This window comes from Mustela putorius, unplaced genomic scaffold, assembly GCF_011764305.1.
Source record: "Mustela putorius furo isolate JIRA1106 unplaced genomic scaffold, ASM1176430v1.1 tig00003983_pilon_pilon_pilon, whole genome shotgun sequence".
NCBI classification, from domain to species: Eukaryota; Metazoa; Chordata; class Mammalia; order Carnivora; family Mustelidae; genus Mustela; species Mustela putorius.
Genome location: NW_025422123.1, coordinates 16,869,532 through 16,881,760, shown reverse-complemented (window position 1 = coordinate 16,881,760; position 12,229 = coordinate 16,869,532).

The window sequence follows — 12,229 nt, the reverse complement described above, 5'->3', positions numbered from 1 at the left end:
CTCTCTTCTCCAAGTCCTGTAACTTGATCTTTTTCAATTACATAACATAATCTTTATGGATTCATTGTAAAATTAACAATGAGAAAGCAAAGGTTCAATAGAACAAAAACATATCTCCAGAAAGGGAAAGAAATTCTTTTTTAAGAGATTTATTTATTTATTTGAGAGAGAGAAAGAGGGAGAGAGAGAGAGCAAGGGAGGAGACAAGGGCAGAGGGAGAGAAAATCTTAAGCAGACTCCCCACTGAGAGAGGAGACTGACTAGGGCTCGACCTCATGACCCTGAGATCTCTATCTGAGCCGAAATCAAGAGTCTCGTGCTTAGGTGACTGGGTCACCTGGGTGTCCCGAGAAATTTTTTTTGAGCATGCTTGTGAGTCACAAAGAATTGTCGGGGATTGTGATTTTTGTCTGTCTTAGGTTATTAATGACAGTTAATATTCGTAAAAGGATTTGTTAATTCTCTTTATTAAAAATGATTTTTAGGGGGCTGACTCTTATTGGTGCTACTCGTTGCAATATGATACAATGAAATGGATTTAAATAAGGAAAGAACATTGCCCTGGATACAGTCATCATTACACTCCCTCGTTAATCAAGGGCTGTTCGACACTCCTTGTTGATGCCACTCCATTGTTTTTACAAACAAGATATGATAAGTTGTAGTCCTCACGAGAGTCAATCAATAATTAATAGCAGGCACTACTGAGTGAATCATTGCAATCATATGTATGCTTATCCAGAATTTGTAGAGAATAATTAATATAAAATTACTTGGTAGAAATTAATTTTGTAAGTTGTTCCTTTCACTAGTAAAATGTCAGGTGTGCTTTGCAAGCGATGCTGGCAGAAATTATAACGTAATCTCTGAGGATATAATGGGTTTTGAGCTCTTTTCGTTCTTGGAAATGTTTGGCTGCATCACACCCTCTCTCCCGCTTTCAAGTAAGTATGAACTCATGTCAGCTCTCGTTAGCTCCTCACTTCATCTTGTGCTAACCCCATACAGGAGAGCAGGTTACCAGGCAACCACTAGCTGTTTCTAAGAGTGTCTGTGGCAACGGTACCTCCTGATACCTCCTGTCATAATGCCTCCTGTTAAGTTGTCAGGTTTGGGGCACCAGTGTGGTTGCCATAGTCACTCTTAGCAGTGGCCTGTGGTTGCTGGACGGAGAGTACAGTTCTGAGTTCCCAAGATAATTAAGGAAATAGGCTATTCTGGCTGTCATTTTTTTCTGTCTTGGGGGGGCTAACCAAATTTCTGCATATGAAGAGATTTAGACCATTTAAGTATTGTGATTATTAGGGCCATATGAACTTAAATATTTGAAGTGGGCAAAATGTCATTCTGCCTATAATTTAGCATTTGCATGTGTGGCATTTAGTTATCAGTGAAGTGTGTCTTAAAGGAAGTCACAGCACACCATTATTACTGCTATTTTCCATATATTAGAAAGCAGCCCTTTAAGAAACCAAAATTTGGTCTCCTTGAATTGTTTTCACATGGTGATAGCTTCATCTTCATTTAAGAAGGCATGTAGGTGTGTGCATTTCTGTAGTTACTGGTTTGGTACTTTATCAGAGTGAATGTTGCTACTGAAAATAATAGCATTGTGGTTTCATTCATCAGTTTACTTCGTATCAGATCCTGTGCTCAGTGCATTAGCTCATTTAATCTCCACAAAGTCTGTGTGAAGAAGATGTGATTCACTTCCCTCCTTTAAATATGAGGAAACCAAAACAAAGAGAAGAAGAGTAGTTTACCCAAAGACAGACAGCTCCGAAGAGCAAAGCTGGGATTTTTAAACCAGATCTGTTTGAGCCTGGAGGATTTAAACAAATGAGAATTTGGATTAAAGAACTACAGAAAAGAAAAATCTGGGTTGGATAAAAGGGACTCCCGGTGAGGAATTATTTGCTGCAGAAACTCCTCTTTGCAGCACTCGTTCTTAAAGTTGCTGCAAAACCAGTCTTAGGACTGCTTGTATGATATTATTTGAGGACTTCAAGAAAAGACCTTGGGTCTAAAAAAGTTCTCATCCTGGGCCTGACAGTGATTTGGGAATTTGTGCACTTGTGTGATGGCGTTGGAGGTTAAGAACTAACTCCTTAGTGATAAGGAAAGGAGATTGCTGGAGAGGACTCAGGGGAGGAAAGTTTGCCAACAGAGCCTCCCTGGGACCCCAAGCCTGGGAAGACTGGTAAATAGAAGTCAGGGAATATCACAGATTATTACTGGGGAAGAGGAATTTAAAAGGTGGGTGTGAGATATTGAACATAAACTACTGACTTCATAATTTTGCAAAAGAATTGCCCCTCCCCCCAGTCAATGTTTATAGGAGAACAGATTTCTTTTTTATTCATATTCGGGTTTTATCGATACACAATGTTATACACTTACTGAGACACATATGATACACCTATTTTAGTATACAATTCTGATAAATTTATGTTCTAAGACACTATAATCAAGATACAGACAGTCCCATCATCACGTGAAGTTCCCCTTGCCCCTTTGTAATCAAAACCCACCACCTACCCCAGGCCCTTGGGATTGTTAATAGTTTTCATCACTATAGTTTTTCCTTTTCCAGGATGTCATAGACATGAAATCATGCAGTAGCTTTTTGAATCTGGCTTCAGTTCTCCAGGCTTAAACAGATCTGACTTCACTTGTGTATTTCTTTTTTTTAAATTTATTTTTAGAGAGAGAATGAGAAAGTGAGAGAGAGCATGAGAGGGGGGAAGGTCAGAGGGAGAAGCAGAGTCCCCATGGATCTGGGAGCCCAGTGCGGGACTCGATTCCTATAACTCTGGGATCATGACCTGAGCCAAAGGCAGTTGTTAACCAACTGAGCCACCCATGTGCTCCGCATATTTCTTTCATAACACATTTGAGATACATCCAGGTTTCTTTGTGTGTTTATTCCTTTCCATTGCTGAGTTGTATGCCTCTGAATGAATATGCTATAGTCTTTTAAGTAGTCTTCATGTGAAAGAAATGTGGATTGTTTCCAGTCATTGATGATTATGAAGAAAGTCACTATCAACATTCACATTCAGATTTTTGTGTGAACTTAAAATTTTATTTCACTGGGATAACTATCAAGGAAGAGGGTTGTTGGGTTGTATGATAATGGTTCAGCTAATTTTATTAGAAAATACAAAATTTTTTTCTAAAATAGTTGTATATTGCATTTCCATGAGAAATGTATGAGAGTTCCAATTCCTCTGTAATGCTCCTCCCCACCCCCCATTCTAATAGGTGTGTAATGGTAGTTTTCCATTGTGGTTTAAATTTGTATTTCCTCAATGACTAATTTTGTTGAACCTCTTTTCATATGCTTACTTATATTCTGCATAACTTCTTTGGTGAAGTAGCTGTTTAAATCTACTGAATTTTGAAAGATCTCTATATATTCTGAATACAAGTCCTTTATCAGATATGTTATTTGCAAATATTTTATACCAGTCCATGGCTTATCTTTTCAATTTTTTTTTCATAGTATCTTTCTTAGAGCAGCCCTTAATTTTGATGAAGTCCAATTAATTATTTTTTAAATGGATTGCACTTTTGGTCTTATTTATTTTTGATTTATTTATTTATTTTTATTTTTTATTAACATATAATGTATTATTTGCTTCAAGGGTAAAGGTCTGTGAATCATCACTCTTACACAATTCACAGCACACACCATAGCACATATCTTTCCCAATGTCCATAACCCAGCTACCCTATCCCTTACTCCCTATCCTCAGCAAGATTCAGTTTGTTTCCCGAGATTAAGAGTCTCTTACGGTTTGTCTCCCTCCCTGGTCCTATCTTGTTTCATTTTTTCCCTCCCTTCCCGCCATGACCCTTGCCCTTTCCCTCAAAATTCCTCATATTAAAGAGATCTTATGATAATTGTCTTTCTCTGATTGACTTATTTTGCTTAGCATGATATCCACTAGTTCCATCCACACCATTGCAAATGGCAAGATATTGTGTATTTTTTTCCTTGATGGCTGCATAGTATTCCATTGTGTGTATATGTATGTGTGTGTACATATATATATGTATATGTGTATGCATATGTATATGTATACACATATATATATCTCACATCTTCTTTATCCATTCACCTGTTGATGGACATCTAGGTTCTTTCCATAGTTTAGCTATTGTGGACATTGCTGCTATAAACATTTGAATACACGTGCCCCTTCAGATCACTATATTTGTATCTTTAGGGTGAATATTCAGTAGTGAAATTCCTGGGTCATAGGGTAGCTCTGTTTTCAACCTTGGAGGAACCTCCATGCCATTTTCCAGAGTGGTTGCACCAGCTTGCATTCCCACCAACAGTGTAGGAGGGTTCCCCTTTCTCTGCATCCTCTCCAACATCTGTTTTCCCCTGACTTGTTAATTTTAGCCATTCTGACTGTGGTTTTGATTTGTATTATCCTGATGTCAAGTGAATTGGAGCACTTTTTTATGTGTCTTGGTCATTTGGAAGTTTCTTTGCAGAAATGTCTGTTCATGTCCTCTGCCCATTTCTTGATTGGATTATTTGTTCTTTGGGTGTGGAGTTTGATAAGTTCTTCATAGATTTTGGATACTAGCCCTTTATCTGATATGTCATTTGCAAATATCTTCTCCCAATCTGTCAGGTTTTGTTTTTTGGTTTTGTCGACTGTTTCCTCCTTGTGCAAAAGCTTTTTTTTTTTTTTTTTTTTAAATTTCTTTTCAGCATAAAAGTATTCATTGTTTTTGCACTGCTCTCAGTGCTCCATGCAATCCATGCCCTCTCTAATACCCACCACCTGGTTCCCCCAAACTCCCACCCCCCTACCCCTTCAAAACCCTCAGATTGTTTTTCAGAGTCCATAATCTCTCATGGTTCACCTCCCCTTCCAATTTCCCTCAACTTCCTTCTCCTCTCTATCTCCCCTTGTCCTCCATGCTATTTGTTATGCTCCACAAATAAGTGAAACCATATGATAATTGACTCTCTCTGCTTGACTTATTTCACTCAGCATCTCTTCCAGTCCTGTCCATGTTGCTACAAAAGTTGGGTATTCATTCTTTCTGATGGAGGCATAATACTCCATAGTGTATATGGACCACATCTTCCTTATGCATTGAAGGGCATCTTGGTTCTTTCCACAGTTTGGCAACCGTGGCCATTGCTGCTATAAACATCAGGGTACAGATGGCCCTTCTTTTCACTACATCTGTATCTTTGGGGTAAATATCCAGGAGTGCAATTGCAGGGTAATAGGGAAGCTACATTTTTAATTTCTTGAGGAATCTCCACACTGTTCTCCAAAGTGGCTGCACCAACTTGCATTCCCACCAACAGTGTAAGAGCGTTCCCCATTCTCCACATCCTCTCCAACACATTTTGTTTCCTGTCTTGATAATTTTGGCCATTCTAACTGGTGTAAGGTGGCATCTCAATGTGATTTTAATTTGAATCTCCCTGATGGCTAGTGATGATGAACATTTTTTCATGTGTCTGAGACTCTTTCTATGAAGCCAGCATTACCCTGATCCCAAAACCAGGCAAAGACCCTACCAAAAAGGAGAATTTCAGACCAATATCACTGATGAATATGGATGCTAAGATTCTTAACAAGATCCTAACAGACAGGATCCAACAGCACATTAAAAATATTATCCACCATGACCAGGTGGGATTAATCCCTGGGCTACAAGGATGGTTCAATATTCACAAATCAATCAATGTGATAGAACGAATTAATAAGAAAAGAGAGAAGAACCATATGGTCCTCTCAATTGATGCAGAAAAAGCATTTGACAAAATCCAGCATCCATTCCTGATTAAAATGCTTCAAAGTATAGGGATAGAGGGAACATTCCTGAACTTCATCAAACCTATCTATGAAAGACCCACAGCAAATATCATCCTCATTGGGAAAAAGCTTGCAGCCTTGCTGTTGAGATCAGGAACATGACAAGGATGCCTGCTCTCACCGCTCTTGTTCAACATAGTATTAGAAGTCCTGGCAACAGCAGTCAGACAACAAAGATAAATAAAAGGTATCCAAATTGGCAACGAAGAAGTCAAACTCTCTCTCTTTGCAGATGACATGATTCTTTATATGGAAAACCCAAAAGACTCCACCCCCAAACTACTAGAACTCATACAGCAATTCAGCAACATGGCAGGATACAAAGTCAATGTACAGAAATCAGTGGCTTTCTTATACACTAACAATGAAAATACAGAAAGGGAAATTAGAGAATCGATTCCATTTACTATAGCACCAGGAACCATAAGGTACCTGGGAATACACCTAACCAAAGGGGTAAAGGAACTGTACCCGAGGAACTACAGAACACTCATGAAAGAAAGTGAAGAAGACACAAAAAATTGGAAGATCATTCCATGCTCTTGCATCAGAAGAATAAACATTGTTAAAATGTCTATACTGCCTAGAGCAATCTACACTTTTAATACCATTCCGATCAAAATTCCACCGGTATTTTTCAAAGAGCTGGAGCAAATAATCCTAAAATTTGTATGGAATCAGAAGAGACCCCAAATCGCTCAGGAAATGTTGAAAAACAAAAATACAACTGGGGGCATCACGTTACCTGATTTCAAACTTTACTACAAAGCTGTGATCACCAAGACAGCATGGTACTGGCATAAAAACAGACACATAGACCAGTGGAACAGAGTAGAGAGCCCAGATATGGACCCTCAACTCTATGGTCAAATAATCTTCGACAACACAGGAAAAAATATCCGGTGGAAAAAAGACAGTCTCTTCAATAAATGGTGCTGGGAAAACTGGACAGCTATATGTAGAAGAATGAAACTAAACCATTCTCTTACACTGTGCAAAAGCTTTTGATCTTGATGAAGTCCCAATAGTCATTTTTGCCCTTGCTTCCCTTGCCTTTGGTGATGTTTCTAGGACAAAGTTGCTGTGGCTGAGGCCTGCCTGTGTTCTTCTCAAGGATTTTGATGGATTCCTTTCTCACATTGAGGTCTTTCATCTATTCTGAGTCTATTTTTGTGTTGGTGTAAGGAAATGCTCCAGTTTCATTTTTCTGCATGTGGCTGTCCAATTTTCACAACACCATTTGTTGAAGAGACTGTCTTTATTCCATTGGACATTCTTTCCCACTTTGCCAAAGATTAGTTGACCATAGAGTTGTGGGTCCATGTCTGGGCTCTATGTTTCGTCCCACTGATCTATGTGTCTGTTTTTGTGCCAGTACCATATTGCCTCGATGATGACAGCTTTGTAATAGAGCTTGAAGTTTGGAATTGTGAGGCCATCAACTTTTTTTTTTCCCCAACATTCCTCTGACTATTCGGGGTCTTTCTTGTTCCATATAAATTTTAGGATTATTTATTCCATTTCTTTGGGAAAAAATGGTGATATTTTGATAGAGATTGAATTAAATATGTAGATTGCTTTGGGTAGCATAAACATTTTCACAATATTTGTTCTTCCAATCCATGAGCATAGAACATTTTTCCATTTCTTTGTGTCTTCCTCAATTTCTTTCATGAGTACTCTATAAGTTTTCTGAGGAGAGATTTCTTGACTTTGGTTAGGTTTATTCTTAGGTATCTTATGGTTTTGGTTGCAATTGTAAGTGGGATCGACTCCTTAATTTCTCTTTGTTCTGTCTTGCTGTTGGTGTATAAAAATGCAACTGATTTTCATGAATTGATTTTATATCCTGACACTTCACTGAATTCCTGTATGAATTCTAGCAGTTTTGGAGTGGAGTCTTCTGGGCTTTCCACATAAACAATCATATCATATGCAAGGTGTGAGAGTTTGACTTCTTCTTTGTTGTTTCTGATGCCTTTTATTTCTTGTTGTTGTCTGATTGCTGAGGCTAGAACTTCTAGTACTATGTTGAATAGCAGTGGTATTCATCAAGGATATTGGTCTGTAATTCTCCTTTTTGATGGGAGTCTTTGGTTTTGGGATCAAGGTAATGCTGGCCTCAAAATGAGTTTGGAAGTTTTCCTTCCATTTTTATTTTTTGGAACAGTTTCAGGAGAGTAGGTATTAATTCTTCTTTAAATGTTTGGTAGAATTCCCCTGGGAAGCCGTCTGGCCCTGGGCTCTTGTTTGTTGGGAGATTTTTGATGACTGCTTCAATTTCCTTACTGGTTATGGGTCTGTTCAGGGTTTCAATTTCTTCCTGGTTCAGTTTTGATAGTTTATGTCTCTAGGAATGTATCCATTTCTTCCAGATCATCAATTTGCTGGTATATAGTTGTTCATAATATGTTCTTATAATTGTTTTATTTCTTTGGTGTTGGTTGTGATCTCTCCTCTTTCATTCACAATTTCATTAATTTGGGTCCTTTCTCTTTTCTTTTTGATAAGTCTGGCCAGGGGTTTCTTGATCTTATTAATTCTTTCAAAGAACCAGCTCCTAGTTTCATTGGTTTGTTCTACTGTTCTTATGGTTTCTATTTCATCAATTTCTGCTCTAATCTTTATTATTTCTCTTCTCCTGCTGGGTCTAGGTTTTCTTTGCTGTTCTTTCTTCAGCTCCTTTAGGTATAGTGTTAGCTTGTATACTTGAGACTTTTTTTGTCTCTTGAGAAAGGCTTGTATTGTTATATACTTTCCTCTCAGAACTGCCTTTGCTGCATCTCAGTGATTTTGAACAATTGTGTTTTCATTATCATTTGTTTCCATGAATTTTTTCAATTCTTCTTTAATTTTCTGGTTGACCCATTCATTCTTAATATTATGCTCTTTAGCCTCCATGTATTTGAGTTCTTTCAAAGTTTCCTGTTGTAGTTGAGTTCTAGTTTCCCAAAGCATTGTGGTCTGAAAATATGTAGGGAAAGATCCCAGTCTTTTGGTACCAGTTGAGACCTGACTTGTGACCCAGGATGTGATCTATTCTGGAGAATGTTCCATATGCACTAGAGAAGAATGTCTATTCTGTTGCTTTGGGACAGAGTGTTTTGAATATATCTTTGAGGTCCATCTGGTCCAGTGTGTCATTTAAGGCCTTTATTTCCTTGTTGATCTTTTGCTTAGATCATCTGCCCAGTTCAGTGAGGGAGGTGTTAAAGTCCTCTATTATTATTGTATTATTATTGATGTAGTTCTTTGATTTTAATTGTTGATGTATTTCTTTGATTTGATTATTAATTGGTTTATATAGTTGGCTTTTCCCATGTTAGGGGCATAGATACTTAAAATTGTTAGAACTTCTTGTTGGACAGACCCTTTAGGTATGATATAGTGTCCTTCCTCATCTCATATTATACTCTTTGGCTTGAAATCTAATTTCTTTGATATAAGGATTGCCACCCCAGCTTTCTTTTGATGTCCATTGGCATGGTAAATTGTTTTCCACTCCCCCCCCCCTTTTAATTCTGGAGGTGCCCTTGGGTTGAAAATGAGTTTCTTAAAGATAGCATATTGATGGGTCTTGTTTTTTGTTTTTTGTTCTTTTTTTCATTCCATTACCCTGTATCTTTTGATTGGGGCATTTTACTCATGTTACTCAGGGTAACAATTGAAAGATATGAATTTAGTGCCATTGTATTGCCTATAATGTGACTGTTACTGTATGTTGTCTCTGTTCCTTTATGGTCTGTTACTTTTAAGCTCTCTGTTTTGCTCAGATGATACCTTTCAGTGTTCCTGTAGGGCCGGTTTTGTGTTTGCAAATCCTCTTAGTTTTTGTTTTCCTAGAAGCTTTTTATCTCTCCTTCTATTTTCAAGGTAGCCTAGCTGGATATAGTATTCTTGGCTGCATATTTTTCTTGTTTAATGCTCTGAATTTATCGTGCCAATCCTTTCTGGCCTGCCAGGTTTCTGTGGATAGGTGTGCTGCCAATCTAATATTTCTACCATTGTATGTTACAGACTTCTTGGCCTGATCTACTTTCAGGATTTTCTCTTTGTCATTGAGACTTGTAATTTTTACTGTTAGATAATGGGTGTGGATCTATTTTTATTGATTTTGAGGGGTGTTCTCTGTTCCTCCTGGATCTTGATGCTTGTTCCCTTAACCAAATGAGAGAAATTCTCTTTATTTGCTGCAATATACCTTCTGCCCTTCTCTTTCTCTTTCTTTTTCTTCTGAGGTCCCAATTATTCTATATTGTTTCATCTTATGGTATCACTTGAATTCTTCCCTAGTGGTCCAGTAGTTGTTTATCTCTCTTTTTCTCTGCTTCTTTATTCTCCATCATTTGGTCTTCTATATCATCTTTTCTCTCTTCTGTCTCATTTTTCCTAGCAGTAATAGCCTCCATTTTTTGATTGCACCTCATTAATAGCTTTTTTTGATTCCAACTTGGTTAGATTTTACTTCTTTTATTTCTCCAGAAAGGGATTCTCTAGTATCTTTCATACTTTTTTTGAACTCAACTAGCACCTTGATAATCGTCATTCTGAACTCTAGTTCTGAAATTTTACTAATGGTCCATATTTATTAGGTCCCTAGCCATTGTTCTGCTTCTTGGTTTTTTTTTTTTTTTTCTTTTTTTGTGGTGAGTTTTTCTACCTTGTCATTTTATCCAGATAAGAATAGATGAATGAGAGGACAAAATACTAAAAGGGTAGCAACGACCACAGAAAACTACGCACTAACCAAATTAGAAGAGACTCTAAACCAGGGGTAGAAGTAGAGTGGTGAATAGAACAGAGCCACACACTTGATTTTGGATGTATTTTGGTCTGTTAGAAGAAACTTTCTCCCAAAGCTTTAAAGAAAAAAAATATTTTTTCTTTTTTCAAAATTAATACATATATATGTATTAATAAATATACATATATGTATGTATTATGAATTATTAATAAATACACATTTATGTATATATACATATATATAAATAATGGTAAACACAAAGAAGGCATATGATTGTAAAGATGAAAATTTTAAAAAGATTCTAAAAGAGAAATTGATAAGATAAGAAGTTAGTTAAAAAAAAAAAAAAAAAAAAAAAAAAGAAAAAAAAAAGAGGAAAGAATGTGATCAGGCTGGAGAATAGAACAAACCCATGCACTAGACTTAGGGTATATTTTGATCTGTTAGAAGAAACTCTATCCCAAAATTTTAAAGAAAGAAAAACCTATTTTTAAACAAATAAGTTAGAAAATATTTTTTAAAAAAGGTATGATTAAAAATGGTTAAAATAGGGAAGAGGAAAAATTAAAAAAAATATGAAAAGAATATGATTTAAAAAATTAACTTTGAAAGACTAAGGAATTATGGGGGAAAAGCCATGAATTCTCGTGTTTCCTTCTTCTACCTCTGGATTTCTGCAGTTCTCAATGAGTGGTGAACTTGGTCTTGGCTGGATGTTCTTGCTAATCTTCTGGGAACAGGGCCTGTTGCAGTGATTCTCAAATGTCTGTGCCTGAGGCAGAATTGCTGGGGACCAGGCAAAGAAATCTGCTTGGGTTTGCTCTTGGGAGCTTTTGTTCCCTGAATGCTTTCCAGATAGCTTTGGAGGAAGGGAATGAAAATGGTGGCCTCCCAATCTCTGGCCCCAGAGGAGCCGAGAGCTCTGGGTCTCACTCCTCAGTGCACCTTCAGAAAAAAGCAATCAATCCCTCCCATCTCCCTGGTCTTCAGCCATACTCCATGCTCACCTGGCTTGCAACTGAGAGTTTCTATCTCTGGTCCATGGCCCCATTTGGAAACAGCAGATTCCTGCAGGGTGCTCCCACACCATTGCTCCCTGAGGAGGAAGGAGGGGGTTTTCCCAGATCTGCCACTTGTGGGGTCCCTGCCAGAAGAGAAGTGGCCCTACTGTAACTGAGATCATGGTTTAAGGTAACCTCAAGTTGAGAGGCCCCACCTTGGTTCCTTCTCTGTAGCCGGCTTCCCTGCTCCAATACCTGAGAGCTCTGCTGCACTCAGATACTCCTGGTCTTTTTGTAACCCCGAAGGTCACGAGACCACACTGTCCCTGCTAGGGCTCCTCCCCTCTCTTAGCCTCAGGAGTCATGTCCCTCAGTGGAGCAGACTTCCAAAAATTCTGATTTTGCGCTCCGCTGCTCCACTGCTTGCTGGGAGCCACTCCTTCCCCCTCCATCTGTCTTCCTGTTTATCATCTTGGATTCACCTCTCTGTCCTATCTTCCAGAAAGTGGTTGCTTTTCTGTTTCTTGAATTGATTCTCTTTGATTTCCTGTTGAGTTTGTTGGTGTTCAGAATGGTTTGATATCTATTTAGCTGAACTCCTGGGACCTGACGATATTTAGGTCTTT